Below are 15,999 nucleotides of genomic sequence, written 5' to 3'. Positions count from 1 at the left end.
CATGGTGGCTTACGCCTGTAATCCCAGAACTTTGAGAAGTCAACCAGGAAGGATTGCTTAAGGCCAAGAGGTTGAGACCAGCCTGGGCAACATAGCAGGACCCTGTCTCTGCAAAACAAAACAAACAAACAAAAAATCATACATTTTTTAAAAATCACATTTTATGCAAGCTGCATATATCTTCCTTGATAAGTTATTTCTGTATAACAATTCAGTGTCTACAAATGGAAATTTGCTTAATGACATAAGTCTTACTAAATTGTCTTTGTCAGTAAAATAAAGGGAAAATATTAGGTGATGGACACATTGACCAAGGTTAGGCTTAGCTTTGAAATGTGAGCAAGGGCAACATAAACAGAAAACATTCATTAAGATTCAGGATATAGGATACCTGATACAGGAAACCCAAGTTCAGAATACAGGATTGGATTGTTGTTGCCATGATAAGTTTTGTTTGTTTGATTGTTTTTTTTTTTTTTTTTCACAGTCCCTACTGGCCTTAGGCAATAAACACACAACAGGTCAAAAACAACAATTTATCATATGTATTTAATTCTATTGTTTCCCAAATTTGACTGGAATAAACAAAGAACACCAAAGGGATGCAATGATTGTGGTTTTAAGAGTAGGAATATGGGCTCTGGTAGACGAGCTATTTTGGCAAATTTGTATAAGATAGAAAATAGATAATGTTTATCTAATAGATACATCAGAGAAGAAAGGACTTGTCTCAAACACAAATTCAAAGTAAGAGGAAGATATTCCTGGCAAAGCTCCCAATTTATTGTTTGGCGTTTAGAGAGGGCAGATGTGGGTATGGAGTCAAGGTGGTTACTTAATTAATTAATTAATGGCTATTTGCAGATGACCTGTAAGGTCCTCATGCAATTTCTTTCCTCAAGTTCAAGCCCAAGTTCCTGCACAAAGACAAATGATATCCCAAATCTTCCAGTTGATCTGCTGTGCTGGGCGATGTTTCCAGGGAGGAATGCAGCTGAGTGCAGCACCTGAGGGAGTCTCAACCAATTCAACAGCCCACTGTGCAGCCACGTTGAACTGAAGCTTAGCTATTCACTTCCCAGCCCATCTGCAAAGCGCTTCCCCAACGCTGCCCTATAGATTATAAACGTATGATTTACCAGACTGTGGGTAGAAAAGGAAAATAAATATATCACCATTTTATATTAACCAAAAAAATTTGATTTTGACGTACAAATACACATCAATGGACATACATGTGAGGCACTATGAAAGAAAGTCATGAATAGCAACAATCACAACAGAAGCTGCTGGCCATCAGTACAGACAGTGGAGAACTGAAGAGCACAAAATATACAAAATTAGCACATTTAATTTTCATTAAACACCTTATAGAAAATTCGAGGGAAGCCAATTACAATACAAGAATAGGCTGTTCTAATAAAGGAACTATGCAGAGATTTTAAAAATCAGTCTTGTCATTTGAAGTATAATCATAAATTAGCCGGGCGTGGTGGCACACGCTTGTAGTCCCAGCTAATCAGGAGGCTGAGGCAGTAGAATCGCTTGAACCTGGGCGGCGGAGGTTGCAGTGAGCCAAGATCATGACACTGCACTCCAGCCTGGGTGACCGAGAGAAGCTCCATCTCAAAAAACAAAACAAAACAAGTCATTTGAAATATAATTATTAAAATGTAAAAAAACCAATAGGATATTTATAGTACAAATCTAAAAACACTCAGAGAATTAGAATACAACAACAAATCTAGAAAACAGGTGAGCAAGACAATTCATTCAGGCAAAGCCAATGATTCAAGACTGGTAATGTACACCTTATAGGAGGGGCAGAAAGAAAGAGTGGAGACCATGCCACGGAGGATAAACTTTTATTTCAAATAAAAGCTGCACTGTTACAAGCTGAAGAAGGATGACTTTTCATGCAGAAGGGTGCACGGAGCAACACAACCAGAATGGATGGGCTACCATGGAACGCAGTGATAGAGGGATGTTCTCAAGAGCTGCCCAGGAAGAAATGAAGGGCGGGTTCCCTTCAAAAGCCTCAGAAGTAGACCAGCCTTGGCCACTTTCGTTCTTAAAGGCAATGGAGTGTCATATCAATTTCAAAGGAAGGTAATTTTTAAGATCAAATCCCATATCAAATCAAATTATTGCTCAATAATAAACACAGTTTCAGACACAGAAAAAGTGTCTTTCTAACCATCTTTCAAGAAAAAATAAATTCAGCGTGGTCCTTGGCAGAACTGAAACTCAATCTAATCAGGATGAAGATGTGAGGTTTAGGGGCAGGGGAGGGGAACATTCTTCCAGTGAGTGTGCCAACAATACTCAAACGCCAGTTACAAGCGCAGGTGAAAACCACATCTATAAAATAAAAACATGGCACAAAAGTGAGAGATTAAACGTGGACAATTGGATCCAATAAAAGAGTGTAATGAACACAAATATTTTTAACTTTGACAAGAAATTTTCTTTCAATTTAGTGTCACGAGAATTTGTTACGTATGTGACAAATAACATTCAGATAACTATAATACTGTTAATATTGCTTATTCAATTTTCATGTTTAGAATCATCATACACATATGTTGAATGGTTGGAACGTGCCTGTATGCCGCCATTTTGGGTAACAAAAGCAATGATGTGATTAAGTCTAACACGAAGCATAGAGAGGGAAATTAAAAAGTTGATTATGAAAGAGCATTTATGATTAAAGCGGTAACAAAGATAAAATTAAAAATAAGAAAATAACAAAAACATTTGGGAAAGAGAAAGTAAGACAGAGAAAAAATGATACATTGATCTTCTAGTCACAGCTGACTAAACAATCATGGTTGTGTAACAATGATGAGAACAATCACCATTTAAGGGATTGCTCCCGGGGGTGAGGAAATCAGCCTGAGGACTGAAAGGGAAAGACACAGCCCACGCCTTTCAATTTTCATTTAGAATCCAATTTTATTTAAAGAAGTAATTATGGCCAGGTGCAGCGGCTCACATCTGTAATCCCAGCGCTTTGGGAGGCTGAGGTGGGCGCATCAAGAGGTCAGGAGATCGAGACCATCCTGGCTAACATGGTGAAACCCCCGTCTTTACTAAAAATACAAAAAAATTAGCCGAGCATGGTGGCGGGCGCCTGTAGTCCCAGCTACTCAGGAAGCTGAGGCAGGAGAATGGCATGAACCCGGGAGGCGGAGCTTTCAGTGAACCGAGATCACACCACTGCACTCCAGCCTGGGTGACAGAGCGAGACTCCATCTCAAAAAAAAAAAAAAAAAAAAAAAAAAAAAAAAAAAAAAAAAAAAAAGAAGCAATTACGAAAATAAGAAAACAACCCCCTGCCCTCAGAGCCATAACCATGTGATTCTTCACATTCAAACTTCCTCTAGTATCTTCTATATCTAGAAAGTTTCCAAGACTTAAAAGGAGGGTTGATTTAAAAAAATAGTATCTGGGAACTTCTCTGAAAATCGTAATAAAAATGCACAGCCCTCCACTCTTCCTAACAATCAACAGCGGTCATATCAGGAAAAGTGATTTGAGGACAGTGAACCCACTTCCCAGAGAAACAAACCATGACTGGTAAAACGAATTTTTAAAAAGTGTGCTTTAAAGTCTTTGGAAACATCCTACAGGAATATAGCAACTGAAAAGTGTCTCCTCAGGAAAGTCTACCAGGTCTCTGTAGAGCTAAGAAGGGCGTGTGGACCTCCCAGCCCTGCTCAGCAGGACACAGCTCCACTCTGGGCGGCCGCAGGGTCAGGAGGAGGCTCCCTCTCCTCATGGTCTTTCGGGTCCTGGTGATTTTCTGGGAGGAGCAGGGCACCAGCTTCCTTACTCCCCCTGGCTGGATGTCCCTGAGCTAAGTCCCAGGCGACTTCCATCGCAGGATGCAGCTCTTTCCCTCAGCCAGCCCCGCTTTGTAGGGCAGAAGCTCCTCCCAGGCTGAGGGCTGAGCTTCCTAGGCAGGTGGCCCTGACCCAGCTTGCTGGTGGGTTTCACACTGATAGCAGCAAGCCCAGAAGACCAGAGATGGCTTTGACACCAGGCACCCAGCTTTTGAGGCAGGGCACCCCTGACAGACAGTCCCCCTTGTCTTCACCCCATCCCAGATCCAAGTCAGTGGTTCAGATTTTGCCCAGGGAGAGGCAGGCAGTAAGAACCGAGGCTCCAGAACTCTCTGGGAGAGCTGACTGTATTTAGAACAGACAGTTGGAACGTTCAGGCCGGGCAGCATTCCCCATCACAATGGAGATGGTGGTGGCGAGCAATTAGGAGGGCACAGAGAACTCTGTGACAGCAGCAATGTCACCTTCAGGCCAGCTAATTCGCAAGGAGAACACGGTAAGGGGCTGAGCAGGGCTTTCCTGAGGTCAGAACACGTTCCAAGATCTGCCTCTGAGTGGGGTATCTTTGTGCTTATCCCACTTGGAGACTAGCAAGCTTCTTGGATGTGTGGATTAATGTTTGTCACCAAAGTTTGGAAGTGCACAGCCATTATTTCTGTGACTACTTTCTCCTATTTATTAATATTCTCAATAAAGAATATAGATATTTATTAAGACACACACATATACCATATACATATATATATTAATATATAGACAGAGACAAAAAAATTCTCCAGAAAGAAACTAAGCCCATACTTCTTTTCAAACCATATCCTTTGTGAAATGTGTACCTTTATGTAAACCAGAAGAAAGCATAAAATCTAAGAAAGTTTTAACAGCATCTAAGGAAATATGAGAAATAAGAATTCACCAGTATCATTTTGAGACAAACATCAATACTTGTTAAACTTTTCTCAATTCAAGAATGAGGGAAGACAGCTATACTAAAGAGAATTCCAAAACTATTAAGTATAAAGTATTACGAGATAATACACCGAAAACAGCGTCATGAAATACACCAAATCTGTTGCTCCATGTTTGCCCTGAGAATATTTTGACCACATCTCTTTACACTCTCAGAAGTAAGAAAGGTATTGTGGGCTTTTTTAAATAGGAAAGGATAAGCTAGCTACAAGAAACAGGCAGAGATGAAAAGAGAGTTGATTGTGTTAAGAAAAGAATGAGGAAAAAAACGATATAGCATAAATCAAAATGACAATAGAAACTGAAAGGAGATTAATCCCTACTGCAGAAGCTCATATCAGTGTGATGTGAATAATGACAGTCATAACTTTTTTCTTTTACTAGAATGAAGCAAAGAAGGAATTTTAGAAATAAAACATACATAATGAAAGAAAACTTTCTTGAACTGGAAAACAGCCTGACTCTATAAAGCAAAAAACCCTAAAAAACAGACCTCCTTCTGAATGGTGGAGACTGCATTCATAGGAAAGTTGGCCTCTCCCCTAGGCAAAATAAACGAGGAAGAAGAATGTGTGGACACACACACAAACACTCCATTAAATTATGAAGATTATGTTTTATAAAGAAGTTTTCAACCAAAAAAATTGTTCTGTAAAAATGATTGTTTCATTGCTAAAATTGGGGTTAATTCTAGCAAATTTAAGATTCACAAAGTTATTTTGCACTGCAAGAATTTCTACTAAAAATGATTTGGAGCTAATAACCTTGGCATTACTGCAGAAGCTCTGTCTTTCCACACAGCAAGGCTTAGCTCACGTGGCACCTCCTCGATTCTCCTCACTACCGGATCACCAAAACGGTGCTTTTTAATATTTTCTTTAAAAATGTTGCACCCTTTATTAGGACACAGCACAAATCCACTCAAACCTAGCAGCTGTCCAGCATGCTGCAGCTTTTGTTCCATGCTAATTGGGGCTAGTTCCAGATGGGAGTATTAATTACTGATTTCAATTGCAGTTTTACTAATAGCAGTTCACATGATACAAATCTCATTCCCTAATTAAGTGACAGACCACAATATATTCAGTCCATGTTATGAAATTTTACTGTCTCCAGTAAAAGCCTGTATTACCAAACCAAAAGAGATACCTTTTCTTTACCTCTACTAATTAAAGACTTTGAGATAATTATCAAATCTCTAAAATTGGGTGGGGGTGGGGGCACAGTTTGGCTTAAAGATTTTCTACATTATTGCATGACAAGATACAGAATAAGAGCTGCAGAATTACAAGGAGAATAATTTTGACCCCTAAATTATATAAGCAACTACATATGAGAAACGGCATAGCTCATAGCCTGATTTAAAATAACATAACGTCATACCCAAAATACCCTGACTTAATCCTTACATATTCTATGCGTGTAACAGAATACCACATGTACCTCATAAATATGTATTATATATATATAAAACAGAAGCAGCCCAGTAAAAATAACATTAATTCAGATATTCTAGGGCTTAACATGTGTGCTAAGCCTAGACTCACTCTGACCATTTAATCTGAAGTTATACTCTAGCTACACGAGGTATAAATTGGAAGACTATTGTTGTTCTTAATGTTTCTTTGTGAGTTGATCAGTTGCTTTTCAGTGGCATTATTATATTAAATTATTGGTGGTGAACACTGTGAGAAATTTCTATGTAAGTTTAATAATAATTCTTGTTGGCTGGGCTCCGTTGCTGACGCCTGTAATCCCAGCACTTTGGGAGGCTGAGGCGGGCAGGTCATGAGGTCAGGAGATCGAGACCTTCCTGGCTAACACGGTGAAACCCTGCCTCTACTAGAAATACAAAAAATTAGCCGGGTGTGGTGGCAGGTGCCTGTAGTCCCAAGCTACTCGGGAGGCTGAGGCAGGAGAATGGCGTGAACCTGAGAGGCAGAGGTTGTAGTGAGCCTAGATCACGCCACTGCACTCCAGCCTGGGAGACAGAGTGAGACTCCGTCTCAAAATAAATAAATAAATAAATAAATAAATAAATAAAATTATCATCAACCTCTTTTGAGGATCTGCTGTGATCAAATTGTGATTGAAAGCATTTGATGAAGATTAACTCATTTACTCTTCAAACCAACTCAATATGACCATATACATGCTTTTAAAAATATTTTAAATTTACATGCATAATATCACTATCAATTTCACACTAAAGCAATGAAGGGAAATCACATATCTGCAGGCAGTAGATATTAGGAAGTATTAATATGAAAGTCTCTTAATAATTTTTAGAAAACAACTGTAATTTTATTTCTTACATCGAAAATTACAGCCATATAAATGTTAACAGATATCTATGATATTTAAATGCTGAGATATTACACTTGCAAAATGACTGGAGGAAAACAATAGTACAAAGAAAGACAATATGTCAGGTAAAAAATAAGCAAAATAGGAAGATATTAAAATACGGAATAAGTTTACAAATTACAGCCAGATATTTTTAGTATTACAATAAATGTAAATGAGATAAATAGACTTATTGAAGAATAAACACTCTAAAGTTATTTCTAAAAATTGCATCCAACTAAATGGAGTATTGCATTTCTATATACTGCTAGCAATGAGCAAGTGGGAACTGAATTTAAAAACACACTGCAGTTACAATCACACAAAAATAAAATATCTAGGTATCAATCTGACAAAAGATAGAAACAGTTTATATGGGTTTGTACAGGTCAGCTGTCAAACGCAAAGGTAGATAGGGAAGCCAGAAGGGCAACAAAATTATCAGACACATATAGTGTATCCTTTCCCTTCCTTTCACTCAATATAAAGACCATACAATATTCCTCTTGGATTCGTTCTGATAATATGTAATTACTGAGTTTAAATCTATCATGCTAGTATTTTCTTTTTCTTTCTTTCTTTCTTTCTTTCTTTCTTCTTTCTTTCTTTCTTTCTTTCTTCTTTCTTTCTTTCTCTCTCTCTCTCTCTCTCTTTCTTTCTCTCTTTCTTTCTTTCTTTCTTTTTTTTATGGAGTTTCACTCATGTTGCCCAGGCTGGAGTGTAGTGGTGCAATCTTGGCTCACTGCAACCTCCATCTCCAGGGTTCAAGAAGCTCTTGCTTCAGTCTCCTGAGTAGCTGGGACTATAGGCACACACCACCACACCCAACTAATATTTGTATTTTTAGTAGATATGGGGTTTCACCACATTGATCAGGCTGGTCTCGAACTCCTGACCCCCTGTGATCCACCCTCCTTGGCCTCCCAAAGTGCTGGGATTACAGGCGTGAGCCACTGCATCCGGCCTGTATTTTCTTTTTATTGACATCATATTGTCAGTATTTCCTTTTCTTTTATTCCTTCCATTTTTGGATTAATTATTGTATTAATTTTAATTTTCTTCTCTCTATTGGCTTATTTGGTATATTTTGACTTTTTTTAGTGGTTACCTTGGTTATTACAATACGTATTCTTGCTTCAGTAAAATCTAATGAAAAAAGTAGTATTCTTGCTGATACCAGAATAATTCAGTGACCACAGTACATTTCAACTCCATTTATTCTCTTCCTGGTTTTTGAACTATGGTGTTCATGTATTTTACTATATATGTTTATAACCCACAAAACATTATATTGTTGTTTTAAGTGGTCAGTAGGTAAATATCCAATTCCATTAATTCACACATTTTCTTTTTCACAGATTTTTTATATTTTTCGATATATTCATGCATCCTCTTCTTGCTATCCAAGAACATTTTAGAGCTCTTGGAATAATGCACTAATGTGTTTCGTTTTGAGTAATTAAAAAATTGAGTAACAATTTTTTCTATTTTACTTGCTTGCTTGCTTGCTTGAGGATGTTGTAATTTAGTCTTCAGTTTGAAAAACGTACCTACTTAGCAGCTATTTTCTTTTAGCTCCATATAGTTAAATTCTATAGTCTGGCTTCCACTTTTTTTGGCTTTTTTGTTTATTTGTTTGTTTCTATTTTTATTTTTTGAGACAGGATCTTTCTCTGTCACCCAGATTAGAGGGCAGTGGCATGATCGTAGCTCACTGAAGCCTCAACCTTCCCAGCTCTATCAATCCTCTTGCCTCAGCCTTCTGAGTAGCTGGGACTATAGGTGCACACCACCATGCTTGGCTAATTTTCATTTGTTATTATTGTTGCTTTTGGTAGAGATGGGGTTTTGCCACATGGTCCACCCTTTTGGTAAGAAGTAAGCTATCAATCTTATTATACTGCTTTGAAAATGTAATGTATCTTTTCTCTGGTTACCTGATTTGGTTTGGCTCTGTCCCCACCCAAATCTCATCTTAAATTCCTATGTGTTGTGGGAAAGAACCAGTGAGAGGTAAATGAATCATGTGGGCAAGTCTTTCCCATGCTGTTCTTGTGATAGTGAATAAGTCTCATGAGATCTGATGGTATTGTAAGGGGGAGTTTGCCTACACAAGCTCTCTTTGCCTGCTGCCATCCATGTAAGACGTGACTTGCTCATCCTTGTCTTCCACCATGATTGTGAAGCCTCCCTAGCCACATGGAACTGTAAGTCCATTAAACCTCTTTATTGTGTAAATTGCCCAATCTCAGGTATGTCTTTATCAGCAGTCTGAAAATGAACTAATACAGTAAATTGGTACCAGTAGAGTGGGGTGCTGCTGAAAAGATACCTGAAAATGTGAAGGCAAATTTGGAACTGTGTAACAGGCAGAGATTGGAAAAGTTTGGGGGGTTCAGAAGAAGACAGGAAAATGTGGGAAAGTTTGGAACTCCCTAGAGACAAGTTGAATGCTTTGACCAAAATGCTGATAATGATGTGGACAATGAAATCCAGGCTGAGGTGATCTCAGATGGAGAATGAGGAACTTGTTGGGAATTGGAGCAAAGGTGACTCTTATTATGTTTTAGCAGAGACTGGCAATGTTTTGCCCTTGCCCTCGGGATTTGTGGAACTTTGAAGTAAGAGGAATGATTTAGGGTATATGGTGGAAGAAATTTCTAAGCAGCAAAGCATTCAAGAGGTGACTTGGGTGCTGGTAAAGGCATGCAGCTTTAAAAGAGAAACAGAACACAAAAGTTTGGAAACTTCACAGTCTGACAATGCAATAGAAAAGGAAATCCAATTTTCTGAGGAGAAATTCAAGCCAACTGCAGAAATTTGCATAAGTAACTAGGAGCCAAATGTTAATCCCCAAGACAATGGGGAAATGTCTCCAGGGTATGTCAGAGACCTTTGGGACAGCCCCTTCCATTACAGGCCTGGAGGTTTATGAAGAAAAAATGGTTTTGTGGGCCAGGGAGTCCCTCTGCCATGTGAAGTCTAGGGATGAGATGATGCCCTGCCGCCCAGCTGCTCTAGCTGTGACTAAAAGGGGCCAAGGTACAGCTTATGATGTTGCTTCAGAGGGTGGAAGCCCCAAACCTTGGCAGCTTCTACAATGCGTTGAGCCTTCAGGTTCACAGAAGTCAAGAATTGAGGTTTGGGAACATTCACCTAGATTTCAGATGATGTATGGAAGTTTGCTGCAGGGGTGGGGGCCTCATGGGGAACAATTGCTAGGGCAGTGCAGAAGGGAAATGTGTGGTTGGAGCCCCCAAACAGGGTCCCTACTGGGGCACTGCCTACTGGAGCTGTGAGAAGAGGGCCACCATCCTCCAGAACCCAGAATGATAGATCCACTGACAGCTTGCTCCATGCATCTGGAAAAGCCACAGACACTCAAAGCCTGCCTGTAAAAGCAGCCAGGAGGGGGTGCAAACCCCCTCCCTGAAAACCCTGCATACCCACAGGGGCAGAGCTGCCCAAGGCCATGGGAGCCCACCTCTTGCCTCAGCATGACCCAAATATGAGACACGCAGTCAAAGGAGATCATTTTGGAGCTATAAGATTTGACTGCTCCACTGCATTTCAGACTTGCATGGTGCCTGTAGCCCCTTTGTTTTGGCCAATTTCTCCCATTTGGAACAGCTGTATTTACAGGCATTGGCCTGTACTCCTATTTTATCTAGGAAGTAACTAACTTGCTCTTGATTTTACAGGCTTATAGGCAGAAGGGACTTACCTCGTCTTGGATGAGACTTTGCACTTTGGACTGTGGACTTTTGAGTTAATGCTGAAATGAGTTAAGACTTTAGGGGACTGTTCGGAAGGCATGATTTGTTTTGAAATGTGAGGACATGAGATTTGGGAGGGGCGAGCATGGAATAATATGGTTTGGCTGTGTCCCCATCCAAATCTCATCTTGAATTCCAATGTGTTCTGGGAGGGACCCAGTGGGAGGTAATTGAATCAAGGTGGCAGGTCTTTCCTGTGCTGTTCTAATGATAGTGAATAAGTCTCATGAGATCTGATGGTACTGTAAGGGAAAGTTTCTCTGCACAAGCTCTCTGTTTTCCTTCTGCCATCCACGTAAGATGTGACTTGCTCCTCCTTGCCTTCCATCATGACTGTGAGGCCTCCCCAGCCCCGTGGAACTGTAAGTCCATTAAACCACTTTCTCTTGTAAATTGTCCAGTCTCCTCAGGTATGTCTTTATCAGCAGCATGAAAATGGACTAATAAATCACCTAAGGTTGTTTTATTTTTTATTTGCTTTTCAACAGTTTTACTACATATCTTCGTTCACCCTCTCTCTCTTTCTCTCTCTCTCTCTCCCCATTTCTCTACTAGTGTAGTATATACGCACAATATGAAGATTGAAAATTACAAAATTTATATTGTATTATTAATATTATAGTCCTTAGTAAGCTAAGAGAAAAACTACATTACCTTAATTGTATGTAACAGTGCCGTGAGAATATAATAAATTATAATATAATTGAGATAGTCCATCAAAGTCAGAACAAGGCAAGGATATGCACTCTTTTTAAAATATTGTGGAAGAAGTCCTAGCCAAAAAATCACATAATGATAATTGTATGTGTGCCTATTTTAAAGGAGAGATTATTTTTATTATTATAAAATACATTGATTTTCATTGATGTTGTATTTGTTTCTCTTTTTTTTCTTGTTGTTGTTGAGACAGAGTCTCACTCTGTCTCCACGCTTTTTATTATTAGAAAATCCATTGGTTTTCATTGATATTGTATTTGTTTCTCTTTTTTCTTTCTTGTTGTTGAGACAGAGTCTCACTCTGTCTCCATGCAGTGGTTCTATCTTGACTCACCGCAACCTCTGCCTCCTGGGTTTAAGCAATTCTCCTACCTCAGCCTCCAGGCTAGCTGGGACTACAGGTGTGCACCACCATGCCCGGCTAATGTTTTCATATTTCAGTAGAGATGGGGTTTCACCATGTTGGCCAGGCTGGTCTCAAACTCCTGAGCTCAGGCAATCTGCCCACCTTGGCCTCCCAAAGTGCTGGGATTGCAGATGTGAGCCACCACGCTCAGCCGATTTTCATTGTTATTTTATTTCTGTTGTTCTGCAGTAATGTCAAGGTTGTCAGCTACAAATCATTTTCAGTATAAATTCCTGCAATGCAAAATAACTTTGTGAATCTTAAATTTGCTAGAATTATCCCCAAATAGCACCAGCTGCATGGTGCCTCCTCTTCAGAAGTCCGAGACCCGTCCCTGTGAAGTCCTCATCTGACCCTGTAAGATGCCCACTGGCCCTTTTCAGGTGTCTGGCCCCAGTCTTGGGGAAACACCTTAGACTTTCTACATTCTAATCATCCCAGCTTTTCCCCTTTCCTTTCATTCCCCTCGGCCTCCTCTCTGAAGTCACTGTCTCTGTTTTAGCACAGTGTTTTAGTTTTGTCTTTTCAATCCCCAATACCCATGTATTCAATTACCTAAATTGATTTTCTCAGTTAAGACATTTCTTCCTTGAGGAACAGCAATATAAAATGCCTAGTATGTTTCTGTTTGAATTATTCCTTCTACTGCTATGAAAGCTACTTTTCCCCTAACAATTTTGAATTGAGTATTTGTGAAATTTCTAAAACTTTTATTGCTTTTGTATTTTGCAAATTAATAATTATTCAATATTAATATTAAATCTAGTATTTTTTCAATTCATGTACTTGGATATTATAAGCAGAAAATCAATAGTTCTTTAATAATAAAATAAAAATAATCTCTTATCTAAAATAGGCATGCATATAATTATTATTATTATTATTATTCAGAGATTTTTTGGCTAGGACTTCCTCCACAATATTTATAAAAAAAGGGTGCATATATTTGCCTTGCCCTGACTTTAATGGACTATCTCAATTATTTTATACTTAATAATATTTTCATGGCTCTGTTTCACATAATCAAGTTAATGTAGTTCTTCTCTTAGCTTACTAAGGATTAGAATCTATTTTATTATTAGGTTTCCAAATGTTGACCCATTTTTCCCTTCCTGGTACATGTTGTTATGTGTATGGTGATTTATTTGGCTATTATTTTACTTTGGATACTCCATGTTTTATTAGAACGTTACACATCCACACACACCACACACACACACACACGCACACATTTATTCACATCTGGGGGCACAGCATCCAATATGGGTATTAGAGCTTGATAAACCACTTTTAAAAACCTGCAATGTTTCCCTCTCTGCATATTCTGCACAGGTATAAATAATTTAAGAATCATTTTTCCTTGAAATTGAGTACAATTTCTACATAAAATAATCTCAATTAAGGGTCAATTTGGGTTACAAGGTTTTAATACTTTTCAAATATTTTGATAATTTTTGATTTATCCAACATTTATAATTATATGTGAAGTAATATGGAAATGTTTTGAAAAAATGGTGTTCATTTTATTTAGATTTTCCAATATACTAATGTAATTTGTTCATAGGCGCCTCTTCCAGTTTGAATTTTAAAATTTGTGGTTGTATCCCCCACTACATTACTATTAATATTTATTTATATTTTTCTATATTTCAAAATTGATTCCCAGAAAATTGTACATTTTTTCAAAGAAGAACATTATCTAAGTTCTTGTGTCAGATCCTTTTCTTATTATTTTAAGTATTTCTTATCTGTCATTTCTAAGTCTCTGTATTTTTCTTATATATAAAGGTTTCTAAAAATACTGTTATTAAAATAAAATCAGAGTATTATTTGTTTTATTGCTTTTTTTTTCTTTTTTTTGAGACAGAGTCTCACTCTGTGGCCCAAGCTGGAGTGCAGTGGCATGATCTTAGCTCCACTGTGACCTCCATCTTCAAGGCTCAAGTAATTCTTGTGCCTCAGCCTCCCATGTAGCTGGTACTACAGGCACCCGCCACCATGCCTGGCTAATGTTTTGTATTTTAGAAGAGACGGGGTTTCACCATGTTGCCCAGGGTGGTCTTGAATTCCTGAGGTCAGGCAATCTGCCTGCCTGGGCCTCCCAAAGTGCTGGAATTGCAGGCATGAGCCACCACATCCAGCCTTTGTTCTTAATATATAATTAATTTAACCATGATCAATGTGACTAGAGTTTTATTTTACACTTTCTTACTGGCCTAGTATTTAGCATAAGTATAAAAATTAAAATTGTCTTTTATTACTATGTAAAGTGTTTTGACCTTCAACATCATCATTAATCCTTTTGTGTTTTGACATATACCATCCATACAATAAAAAAACCAAGGGGAAATGTTATAAAATCTATTGAGTTTACACATTAGAAAATCAATTTGTCTACATATAATAATGACAGTACTTCAACCCTACCAATATTTACTACTTTATTTTATTTTGTCTCCCATTTGCATTGTCCAGTATTTTCAAATCAAAGTTAAAATTTGTACTATAGAAAACATTTAGAAAAATTATATTTCCTGATTGTAATGGAAATGCTTCTAGCGCAGTAATTTCCAAACATTATTTCTTAAATCTCTGGTCCCTAGAGATGCTTCTTAAGAAAATATTCAGTGGTAAATACATTTGGACTATTTCACACCGCCTTGTTTACTCTTTCTTTGATGTTTTCTTCTCTTTACTGATACCTGTCATTTTCCCTAGGGATTAGACTAATATACATTCAGTTTTCCCTAACTCCAATTTCACATCTCAAATGTTGATTCCTTTATCATTTGCATGACTGACTTATTCAATGCTTTGGATTTTCGGTTTCTTGATAGGTTCATTTCTCCTGAAATTTTCCTTTTTATGTTGAGATATTATGCTGCAGAGTCTGCTGCTGTAACTCCGTAAGGGCAGTTCAGCCATGATAGGCCTGAGAGCTGTCAATGTTTGTCGTTAAAGTGGAGGAATTCAGGGCAGGACCTGTCTCTGTTTCTTTCCTCTTACTGCCCCTCTCTTTGATTGAAATCCCTTCCCTACCCTCTCTGCTTTTGTTCTAAGGCCATAGTTTATCCTGGTTTTCAAACCTGGTTTCTCACTGGTGCAGCTCTGTCAATCACCCTGCGTAAGCTCTGCCCTGCGTCCTGTTTTCTGAGTGTTAGAGGCACCGCAGGACCACTGGATTCCTGGTGCTGCTGTGATTTGCAACCACACGGAGCCTGTTGACATCCTCCACATCCTCTCCTTTCTCAGCTTAGGAGAGTCTCTCTCTGGGTCTTCTGAACTCAATGTTACGAATGAGGACTATAAAATGGAAGGAACGGGGGCAATAATCTCATGGTATGTACGTGTATCTGTTTTTATAGGTCATGCTTTACAGTAGCTTTAAAAAACAAGTTAGATCATTTTATCTAAAATATTACGGGCATGTTTATAATATTTAACCTCCTGTTTTTCAGAAAGTTATCATCGGGAATCCGAGTGCTGTTATGGATGGTACAAGTGGCCAACCTTTACAGTAAAATATTCCTGTTCTTGAAAATAAATGTTAAGGAGTCTGCTTGAAATACTAATTATATTACTTAATAAACAGTCTTTTAAATAATTTGATGTTAAATATAGTTGACAAATATTTTTTCAGCAATGGTGTCAAGTAGGTGCAACTCATCCTGAACCAAACTACTGTTAATTTACTAGGACTTGAAGCTTCAATCCTACAGGGGGAAAGAAAAGTAAAACCAATGGTTTAGATGTGAAAGTTTAAATTCTAACTTGATTTTGGCTTCTTACTTACCTGATGGATTTTAAACTGTTTGGGAGATTCTGATGTCTTCTAATATAAGTGCTTCAACTTATAGTTGGGACCTCACATCTATGTGTTATTTGTAACTTTTATTTGTTTGTTTGTTTTGGCTGATATTTGTTTATTTATTGCTGCTATTAA

At 38.2% G+C, this 15,999-nt stretch overlaps 1 long non-coding RNA gene across 1 annotated transcript; it reads left to right on the top strand.

The window, feature by feature from the left end:
• Window positions 1-2,908: 2,908 nt before the first annotated feature.
• LOC107966891 (uncharacterized) lies at window positions 2,909-15,660 on the top strand. Its single transcript, XR_001706948.4, has 3 exons — window positions 2,909-4,341; window positions 15,163-15,395; window positions 15,515-15,660. It is a non-coding gene; the product is annotated as an uncharacterized LOC107966891 (long non-coding RNA).
• Window positions 15,661-15,999: the final 339 nt, after the last annotated feature.

This window comes from Pan troglodytes, chromosome 8, assembly GCF_028858775.2.
Source record: "Pan troglodytes isolate AG18354 chromosome 8, NHGRI_mPanTro3-v2.0_pri, whole genome shotgun sequence".
NCBI lineage: Eukaryota > Metazoa > Chordata > Mammalia > Primates > Hominidae > Pan > Pan troglodytes.
The sequence above is the reverse complement of the archived record's forward strand: the minus strand, read 5'-3'. Positions and strand labels throughout refer to the sequence as shown.